Source organism: Apodemus sylvaticus, chromosome 20 (genome assembly GCF_947179515.1).
Source record: "Apodemus sylvaticus chromosome 20, mApoSyl1.1, whole genome shotgun sequence".
In the NCBI taxonomy this organism is placed as follows: domain Eukaryota; kingdom Metazoa; phylum Chordata; class Mammalia; order Rodentia; family Muridae; genus Apodemus; species Apodemus sylvaticus.
Genome location: NC_067491.1, coordinates 50,456,382 through 50,467,109, shown reverse-complemented (window position 1 = coordinate 50,467,109; position 10,728 = coordinate 50,456,382). Strand labels below are relative to the sequence as shown.

Here is a 10,728-nt window from a genome sequence, read left to right as displayed (position 1 = left end):
GTCCAAGCCGGTCTAGCTACAGAGTGAGATCCTGGTGGTGGGGAATGGGGAAAATGATATTTAAACACTTCCAGGTGTGTGCATGGCTGTGGGGGTGTGATTTAAGTGGGTAGCTATATAAGGAGGCAATGGAGTCCAGCGTTGGCAGGGGTGTGCGCCTTCTGCCAGTCAGCAGGCGATAGATCCTGGGTTTCAGAGTGGCCAAGACAGTGAAGTTGAGCGCAGTGGCAGGAACAGAGAACCAGGCTGGACACTGGTCCTCAGGACCACCCACTCTCCTCTTGCTTTTCTCCTATCTTGCTTTTAGGAGGCGCTGTGGAGTGAGGCTGAGGCTGGAGGATTTTGTCTGGAACCAAGTTCTTCTGTGAATCTGAATCTTACTGATGGGAACCAACGAAGGGTCTCACTCAGGCAGGGCGAGGAGTTGCAATACTGAATTCAAGCCACCCCCTCCCCCCCCCCCCTTGCAGGACTGAAGGAGAGCAAGGCAAGCAGGAAGCGGTGGAAGGCGATCCAGCAAACAGCTTGGCCTTCTGAAGGTCCAGACAAGGAGCCAGCAGGAGAGTTGCCCGGAGAGGTTCCAGAGTCAACTCACAGTGCATGCTGAGGGCGTAGGTTGGGGTGGGAGTGAAGAGGGGCGGGGCTTTAAGGTAACAGCCATCTCTGACAACAGGAGAGGATATAAGAGCGGCCGCTGGCATTCAGGTTGGCACACCGAGACACCCAGTCTGGAGCTCAGTCAAGCCGCCTGTTTTCTGTGTGACTCATCCATATTTACTATTGAATTAAGGAAACACGTTGTCAGAGACCGTAAAGGAGATGTGAAGGAAAGGCATGCGCAAAATCAGAGACGGAAGAACAGGGTAACTCTGGGGATGTTAATGGTGAGGATATCTGGGAAAACAGTTGGGGTCACAGCAGCTGGGGTCTCAGTTCGGTCCCGGCTGCCTAGCATCTCCTTCAGATGTCTGGATCTGGTCCTGCTGCCACAACACCGTGACAGCGATGCCTTAAGGTAAGCCCATCTTTTATTTTCTCTGGATCCCATTTTCTTCATCGGCAAAAGATAACGCAGTGCAGACCAGTGGCTCTCCCATTGTGAGTGTGGATCGGGGTCACCGGGAAACCATGCTTACACAGATGACACAGCCGGAGAGATGGCTCAGTCGGTAAACAGCTCGCTGCCCATGCACGAGGACCTGGATCTCCAGCACCTGCATAAGGGAGCTGGGCGTGGCAGCGTGTGCCTGTCCGAGGCTCACTAGCCAATCAGACTACTAGCTGAATCTTTGAGCTCCAGGTTTACGAGAGACCCTGTCGCAAAAAAATAAAGTGGGAGGAAGTGAGGACACCAGGCATCATCTCCTAGCCTCTAGCACATGTGCACATGCCTCTGTTCATATGTGTGAGTGCATTCACACTTGCGCACGCGTGCGTGTGCACGCGCACTCCTTTCCCCCCTCCCCCAATTTTGGTTGCTAGACTCTTCTTTTGGAGATTCTGGTCTTATAGGTCTGCATGTGATGGGGTAGAGAGGGGTGAGCATCACAGGCCTCCATTTCTAATCAGTCTCTGTCATCTGTTCTACTGACGACGGCTTGGGGCTCTCTGTTTTGAAAAGCACTGGACTAGATGATTCCTAAGTTGCAAATCTGAGGACAAAACTAAACCCGTATGGTGCCAGGCATGCATTTCCACCGATGGGGGAACAAGTATGGAAAGAGGCAGCGATAGGCTAAAGGACATAAAATTTATAGTTAGTATTGTTTTTACAAGAATTATGAAATTCTTGTAAATTGTAAAAACTCAGAATTGTAAAAACTCAGTATTGTTTTTACAAGAATTATGGGGCTAGAGAGATGGCTCAGCAGTTAAGAGCTGACTGCTCTTCCGAAGGTCCTGAGTTCAAATCCCAGTCACCACATGGTGGCTCACAACCATCAGTAAAGAGATCTGATGCCTTCTTCTGGAGTGTATGAAGACAGCTACAGTGTACTTACATAAAATAAATAATATTTATTATTATTATTTATTATTATTAGTAGTAGTAATACATATAATCTTTTTTAAAAAACAATTATGATGAACAAATACACTAAGCTAACATACCTGGTGCAAAGTCATTTTCTGCTTTTTATAGAGATTTATTTATACTTTTAAATCTTACGTCTATGAATCATTTGCCTGCATACATTTATGTAGATCACACGGGTGCCTGGTGCCAACGGAAGTATTAAGAAGGTTCTGGATAACCGGGATCCAGAATCAGGGGTGACTGTGGGCTGCTGTGTTCCTGCTGGGAATGGAACCTAAGATCCTCAGCCCGAGCAAATGTGCTCTTCCCTGCTGAGCTGTGTCTCCAGCCCTGTGTTATGCATAAGTGTCTGCCCATTTGCTATCTGCATAGCCTTCCTTCCCAAGTCTCTGGGCAGGCCAGATCTCTACGAGGCTGATCTCTCACTTTCTACTCATACCCAGAGGCCCTCCTTCCATTCATCTCACTGGTTTGCAGATACAAGTTCTCATCCCCCCACGTGTAAATGGGGAAGCCTAAATCCTCGCAACCCTTAAAGCAAAGTTTAGGAAGTACAAGATTCCCACCTCTTTCCTTCCTGGGCTGGGTAGTTTTATGTCAACTGGACACAAGCTAGAGTCATCAGAAAGGAGGGAGCCTAACTTGAGAAAATGCTTCCCCAAGATCAGACCTTAGGCATATCCTTAGGACATTTTCTTGGTGATGGATGGGGAAAGGACCAGCTCTTTGTGGGTGGGATCGTTCCTGGCCCAATAGCCCTGGGTTCTACAAAAGAGCAGGCAGAGCGAGCTATAAAGAGCAAGCCAGTAAGCAGTACCCCTCCCTCCACGGTCCCTGCTCCAGGTTCCTGCCCTGTGTGACTTCCTGCCCTCACGACTTTTGAAGATGCACAGTGATATGGAACTGTGAGTGAAATAAACCCTTTCCTGCCTATGTTGCTTTTGATCACAGTGTTTAATCACAGCAATGCTAACCCTAACTAGGACACGCTCCCTTTCTGCATTGCTAGGGTTAAAGAGCCAACACACCACCATCCTCTTTTCCCAGCCTCCTCTTTATCCCCTTAACCGAGGATGGAGGGCTAACCTCGAGCAACTTGGTTCATGGCTCATGATACCGGGGAACACCACTCTGCTTCACACGAAGGAGACACTCGGGAGACAGACAGCAAGACAGATGGATTCCTGCCTTCACTGGAAGGAATCCTAGTCCAGTGGGGAGACAGGAAATGGCTGGATAGAAATGAAGACAGGTGCTTGTGCTGCAGGGACAGGTGTATTTCTGTCTGTCTGGGTCCTTTCCCCACTAAATCTTCCATGCCTGTCTCTGGCTGCATGCGTTACCCAGACTCCTGTGTGGCTTAAAAGCAAGTTTCCCCCTAGCAGGCCCCTGCCATCAGCCTGCTCTGGGGATTTCAGCTTGAGGCTGTTTCCCACATCTTCCTCCTTTCCCAGTCAGACTGCTCCACCTCTGAACCTGAACCCTAAGCTGACTGGAACGCTCCACCTAGGATCCCACAGTCCAGGCTGCTGGTCAGGAAGCCTCTCCCCTCTGTGATACAATAGCTTGCATGGTTGCTTTCTTGCTGAATGCTACCTCCATGTTTGGGTCTGTCATCTCTGTGTGCAGAGGTCTTGGTAGCAGACGGAGTACCAAGTAACTAACACTTCCTGAGTACTGATTGTGCACTGTCACTCTTCTAAAGGCTTTACAACAGCCGCACAGGGAAGCACTATGTTTAGTAACCCACCCCGCCCCGTTTTTGATAGATGAAGGCTCCAAAGAGGTTAAGTAATTTGTTCAAAACACTTCCTGGTCATAGGAAGTGGTAAACCGAGGTTCCTCCCTCGATGTTGTATTATTACAAAAGCGGAAGCCTGAAAACAAAACTTCGCTCTCATAGGTACTCATCGGTTAGCGCTCGCATCAATGTCCAACCAGACCACGCTAAATAAAGAGCACTCGTATTTACTTAGAACTCGACGTGTGTCTGTGTGCGTCTGACACACGTCCAGGTGCCTTCAGAGGTTGGAATAAGCTGTCAGAGTCCCTGGGGTTGGAGTCATGGATGATTGTGATTGTGTCCCTACGTGGGTGATGACAACGGAACCTGGGTCCTCTGTAAAAGTAGCAAGTGCTCCTAATAGCTGAGCTATCCTTTGTATGTGAGGGAAATTTCCCAGTTAAAGGTTGTGTGTGTGTGTGTGTGGGGGGGTGTTGCAGGATCTTACTGTGTAGCCTCAGGCTGGTCTTGAACTAACAGTTGTCTCCTGCCTCAGACTGGTGCTAGGATTCAGCTGCATGTCAAGACAATTGGCTCTCTAGTCACGTTTTTCCCCCTAAGGAGAAGAAACACAGAGAGAAAACTCATACGTAATATATTAAAGGCTAGATCAGAAACCTCTGATAACCTTCTCACGCCAGTCCCTGAGGGGCTGTAATCATGATGAATCAATCTGAATAATTCTGATAGGGACAGACAATGCACAGGCCTTGCACAGTTAAGATTGAAAGGGCTCAAACTTAACTCCCCCCCCCCTTTCTTCCAGGTTGGGGGATAGCCTCAGAGAGAGGAAGTTGTTCACCCAAACAGCTCAAACCAACTGGTTCAGGAGTTAGAGCCTCGTTCCTTCCTGGTTACTTTTCTTGGCCTCCGTGCCAGCCTAAGTAACCATTGGAAACGCCTGGCAACAAGCGGAATATCAGAGCCGCTGCAAAAGGCGTGGCATTTCCTCCAGGCTGCACAAGACTAGAATGTTGGTTCCTGACACCCTGGGCAAGACCCATTGGGCAATGGGCCTGTGGCAAGGGCAGAGCCACCTGTGCTGGGTACGTGGTCATGTGCTGTGGAAACTGATGGCTGTAGCTTCCCCGGTCTTAGGACAGGTGCATTCATGGGGTCAGTCTTAGAAACACCGACATTAAGAACTTTCCAGCCTCTCCTTTTCTTGAGTGGCTCTCATGGGGGAGGGGAGTTCCAAGGTAGAATTATAAGGTCAGGATGGAGGACACTGGATAAGGATGCGGCTCTGCCAGGCCGTGCTGCTCTGGGGAGCTCGACCCCTTTCTGGGCCCCACAGTCTCAGCTCCAACTCTCCTTGACTCTGTAGCCTGTCCTAGTTCTTGGGGGAGCTTCGTGAGGGTATCAGGAGGACTGGAGAGCTTGGGGAGGATGGAGGAGGGTTGGGGAAGAGAGGTTGAAGGTCTGGGGAGGATGGAGGAGGGCTGGGAGGAGAGGAGGAAGGGTACAGATTGACCCTATCCCTAGGGGACTAAGTGGCTGTTGTCTGAACCAAGGTTCCGTTCCCACCGGAGACAGAAACACAGCAACCTCTTACTTATTGCGGTGGAGTGGGTGAAGACTCTTTTCCTTGGGATGGTATGGATACACCAGGAAAAAAAAATCTAAGGCTACTGGAGTTCTTGAATTTTTCCTGTTCAGCTTCGGGGAGAATGTGGCGCCATCTAGTGTCTGATCCTGGGATCACAGGAATGGTATGAATTTTTTTTTTTTTTTTTTTTTTTTTTTTTTTTTTTTTGAATGGTATGATGATTTTAAACTCTGGTGTCAGCTCGGGTACCATTACATACAGCCCAAGTCTACTATTTGAAGAAACCTATACGTGCACTTTTCTGTGACATATACACCTTTACAACACATATACACTCCTACCCTCCCCCCCCCCCATTAGTTCCCCTTGGGAACCTAACGATACCGAGGTCTGTTCATGTAACTCTTTGGAACATTGGCTCTAAGGAGCTTTCTTCTTCCTACATCCAGAAGGTCATGCAGAGAGGCTTTTAGACCAGGTAAGTCAAATTGGGATATTAGTCTTTGGTTATAACCTCCCAAGTTCTGAATGTGTTAAATGTCACACCCTGGTGGGACACATGTTGCACAGCTCAGGGGATTGGGCAGGAGACTGGGTTGTCTCTGATAAAAATCTGTTTCCTAAATGCACCCAGGATCCAAGCCTGCAGGCTCATCCTGTGTACCCCATATTGGTAGTTAAGATATTGGGTTCTCAGTTCAAACGCTAGCCATACCCCTACCCATCTGTCTGCCAATGGGAACACTTCTTGTATTCTGCGCCTGGGTCTTCCCAGTTACAAATGCACGTGAAGCCTGCAGCACCCGCTTACTCCATGGCGCTGGTGTAAGGTTTGAAGTACTTCCTAAATCTCTTCACTTGGGACATACTAAAGGACTCAGTCGATAGTGATTAACAACCGCCGCGGCGGAGGGACCTGGGAACATAAAATTCATACAGGTCCTCAAGATTGTGTTTAGAGTTTTGAAACTGTCCACTTGAGGCCTCTAGAGTCCCATGGCTCCCACCCACCCGCTCTCACCGACCTCTTAACCCATTTAGGTCCTGAAAGCACTTGGAGTTTTTTTTTTTTTTTAATCCTTGCAGTTTCGGAGATGAATACATGGAAATTGTTACCCTGAGGAATGGAAGCTTTGAGTGGGACTTGTTTAAGGCTTGTGATGTCACAGCTTGGTACATCAAAGAGCTTTGGGTTTTCTTGTTGCGATGAATGTTGTTTCTCTTGCCAGTGTGTTTCTCTTGCCAATGTCGGGGCAGGCAGCGGGGGGAGCGCGGGGGCCCAGGGGCTGGCATCTACTAGCTAAGAGTTCAAGACCGGGCAGGTCCTCCCTCAGCCCAACCTGGCCTCTGTGTTCTTTCTTACCATTTTCCAGCATCTTTCATCTTCTTCTCATACTTCAAAGAGGGAAACTGTGGCTCCAGTAAGCAAGAAGAAGTACAGGGAGGGAAGTCTGCAGAGAGACAGCTTGCAGACAACTCTCACAGTGCCCCAGAAGCCTTTGCTCGGCAAGACTCCTACAAATCAAAAGCCTCCCAGTGGCTGTTTCCATGTGTGTCCAGGAGAGGGCAGTGTGGTGCAGATTCAGGGTGGGGTCAGGCAGTTCGAGATCATCTTGTTGGGAAATCTTTGTGAACTGTAAGATATGAAGCTTGGCCCCAATTTTCTCTTGATCTCTTCTAGAGGAGAATTCTGTAATCCAGACAGGAGAGGACAAAGAGGAGTCAGTCAAGAGTTCCAAGGAAATAAGAAACAAGGCCAGGAGGTAGGCATGGCTAGGAAATTTATTTGTGGGGGCTCAAATTTCCTTAAGTGAGCCCAACAAAGGAGAAAACCCCCTCGAGTGGCCTCCCCCAGAATCACATGTTTGAGCTAGGAGGGTATCAAAGGCACCCCAAGTTGTTGAGAGTTCAGCACAAGGGTGTGACCTCGCCTTTCTTGGGGTTAAAGCTTAAGCCCAAAGACAACGTTAAAGATGCCAACACTGCACGCTGGTGGTTCCCCGTCTCTGCAGTTTGTAATAGTAGGGGTGGCTTTCTTTGGAGATGGAAATTCCTTCCAGAAGCGGATTGATGCTGAGCCTGTGGTGGCTTTGGGGTGTCCCTTGGCAGAGATCGAATGTGAAGTCAGCAGTCTAGGCCTAGCCGGCCCCAGCACGGGCCTGCCTCTGCTTGGGAAACCCTCGTTAACCTTGTTCTTGGACAGCTTCATACACGTGTACAATCCGTTCGCGCCTGCTGCCCTTTTCTCTCGTCTTTTCCTCGTCTCTTTCCTCCCTCCATGTCCTTTTGCTTTGTTTCGTGACCTGCTGAGCTTTTAACCAGGGTGATCTGTGGCTGTACTGAACCCTCCTGGGCTCATCAGGGGGTACACAACTGAAGATGGTGTCTACCAGTCTTAGGGTTTCTTTTGCTGTGCAGAGACACCATGGCAACTCGTATAAAGGACAGCATTTAACTTGGGGCTGGTTTACAGGGTCAGAGGTTTAGTCCGTTATGGTCATGGTGGGAAGGACGGCAGCACATCTGTGGGCAGATGTGCTGGAGAGGTAGCTGAGAGTTCTGCATCTGGATTAGCAGTCAGCGGGGAGGGAAGGAAGGAGGGAAGGAGGGATGGAGGAAGGGAGGGACAGAGGAAGGGAGGGATAAAGAGAGAGAGACAGAGACAGAGAGACAGAGAGAGACTGGGCTTGGCTTGAGCATTTGAAGTCTCAAAACCCACTACCACTGATAAACTTCCTACACCAAGGCCACACCCACCTCAACAAGGCCATGCCCACCACAACAAAGCCACACCCACTCCCAACAAAGCCACACCCACTCACAAGAAGACCACACCCACTCCCAGCAAGGCCACACCCACCCGAAAAAGGCCACTCTTCCTGATATCACCACTCCCTGGTGACCAAGCCTTCCAAATCTATGGTTCTATGAGGACCGTTATTATTTAAACCACCACACCACTCTTCCCCACAGAACCTTTTAGTAGACAATAGTCCACGAAGTAGAAAGGAGCAGGGCCCTCTGAGTCCTTCCCTCCCCTCCCCCGCTCCTCCCTCCTCGACCTTACCTTATGATTGACTGTCAGCAGGCCCGGTCTTGTGCGGACTATTGCAGGAAGCTAGCTGAAGCCAGTAAGGCCGTACCCTGCATGCTTTCTGGTTGGCAATTCAGTCTCTATGAGTCCCTATGGACTCAGGTTGGTTGATTTTATAGGTTTTCTTGTGGTATCTTTGACCCCTCTGGCTCCTACAATCCTTCCCTCCCCTCCAAAACAGGATTCCCCAAGCTAAATCTTTGGTTGTTGGTCTCTGCATCTGTTTCCATCAGCTGCTGGGTGAAGCCTCTCGGTTGATAGTTACGCTAGGCTCGTGTCTGCAAGGATAGCAGAATAGCATTAATAGTGTCGGGGGTGGACTCTCTCTTAGGGTATGGGTCTCAAGCTGGGCCAGGCATTGGTTGGCTATTCCAGCAAGAAGGCTTGCCTGGTTACAGGAGATGGTCCGATCAGGATGTGACTGTCCCCATGGCTAGGAGTCTTAGCTAGGGTCACCCCCATATGATTCCTGGGATATCCCATTACCCTAGGTTTATGGCTAATCCCAGAGATACCCCCTCTGTCTCTCCCAGTATTTTCTCCCTCTGCCCTCCCCAACCTGATCCCTCCTGTTCACATCTCCCCTCCCTGCCCAGTCCTCTTCCTCCCACCCCTTATCCACCCACGGTGGATGTCTAATCCATTTCTCCGCCTCAGTGAGATTCATGAGTCCCTTTGAGCCCTCCTTGTTACTTAGCACCTTTGGGTCTGTGGATTGTAACATGGTTATCCTGTACTTTATGGCCAATATCCTCTTGTGAGTGAGTACATATCGTGTGTGTCTTTCTGGGTCTGGGTTCCCTCACTCAGGATGATCTTTTCTAGTTCCATCTATTTACCTGCAAATTCCACGTTGTCATTGTTTTTAATAGAGGAGTAATATTTCATTGTGCAGCTGTACCACATCTTCCGTTCTTGGGCTGAGGGACATCTGGGTTGTTTCCAGTTTCTGGCTATTACGAATAAAGCTGCTATGAACACAGTTGAGCAAGCGTCCTTGTGGTTTGGTAGAGCATCTTTGAGGTATTTGCCCAGGAGTTGTACAGCTGAGTCTTGAGGTAGATTTTATTCCCAATTTTCTGGGAAACCACCACACTGATGTCCAAAGTAGCTGTACAAGTTTGCACTCCCACCAGCAATGTTCCCCTGATTCACCTCCTCATCAGCTTGAGGTTTTGATCTAAGCCATTCTGACAGAAACAAAATAGAAACAGAATTTCAAAGAAATTCAAGTCAAGACTTAGGGAGGTTTATGTAACTCAGAAAGGTCACTTAGCAAGTTAGAGATAAAGATCTGGACATCTCCTTTTTCTCTGTTTATATTTTGTTGCTGTTTGTTAAGACAGAATCTTGATATCTTAGACATCCTTCTGGTACATCCTCCTACCTGTCTCTTGAGTTCGTTCGTTCGTTCATTTGTTTGTTATTTATTTATTATTTTGGTTTTCTAAGACAGGGTTTCTCTGTAGCTCTGGTTGTCCTGGAACTCACTCTGTAGACCAGGCTGGCATCAAACTCAGAGATCAGCCCCCAGCCTCTGCTTCCTGAATGCTGGAATTAAAGGCATGCGCCACCACTGCCCAGCTGTCTCCTGAGTTCAGAGTACAGTGAGAGGTACTATTCTGAAGACTGTGCTGCTGAGAAATAACCCCATTCACTAGGGAGATGGAGACATCTCCCTCCTCTTCCAGGCTCTGTCTTACCCACTTCAAACATCTGGCTCTCCCTCTCTCCTTCCCTCCCTCCCCCTCCCTCCCTCCTCTCTCTCATTGCTGGGGGAAAGCAGGCGTTTAAAAGAACCTCCAGTGCCTACCTCAAAGGTGTTGCCTCTGCAGGTTTCCTGTTCACCCAGCAGACTCTTCTATTCTCAGCTCCCCTTCTCTGTGACCAAGATGGTTTCCCAAAGGAATCAGCATTCCCAAAGGCCTGGGCTCTTCCCATCCTCATCTCTCTCTTTATTTTTAATATTTTTATGAATTCTTTTAGAATTTCCTAGAGTGCTCTTTGATCATATCCTACTCTTCCGACTTCTCCCACCCCCACTTCCTCCCCAGCCAGCTGTGTTGGGTTTTCCATCCAGTCACCCATTCATTCATTCATTCAGTCAGTCATTCATTCCCTTTTCTTCCCTCTCCTAGCGCCCTTTTCCCAGTGCTCCCCTTCCCACAGCCCCTCCTCCGCCCCCTTCACCCTCTCCCTTCTTACTCTTCTGCTCCAGGTGCCTACGCCCCTCTCTCATCCATCCCAACCTGGCTTACTTCCTAGGC

The 10,728-nt window shown here is 49.1% G+C and overlaps 1 long non-coding RNA gene across 1 annotated transcript; it reads right to left on the bottom strand.

The window, feature by feature from the left end:
- Positions 1 to 6,657: 6,657 nt before the first annotated feature.
- On the bottom strand, positions 6,658 to 9,587 carry LOC127671029 (uncharacterized). The gene is made up of 3 exons (XR_007974659.1): positions 9,301 to 9,587; positions 8,435 to 8,739; positions 6,658 to 7,057 (listed from the first exon to the last, which is right to left on the bottom strand). It is a non-coding gene; the product is annotated as an uncharacterized LOC127671029 (long non-coding RNA).
- Positions 9,588 to 10,728: the final 1,141 nt, after the last annotated feature.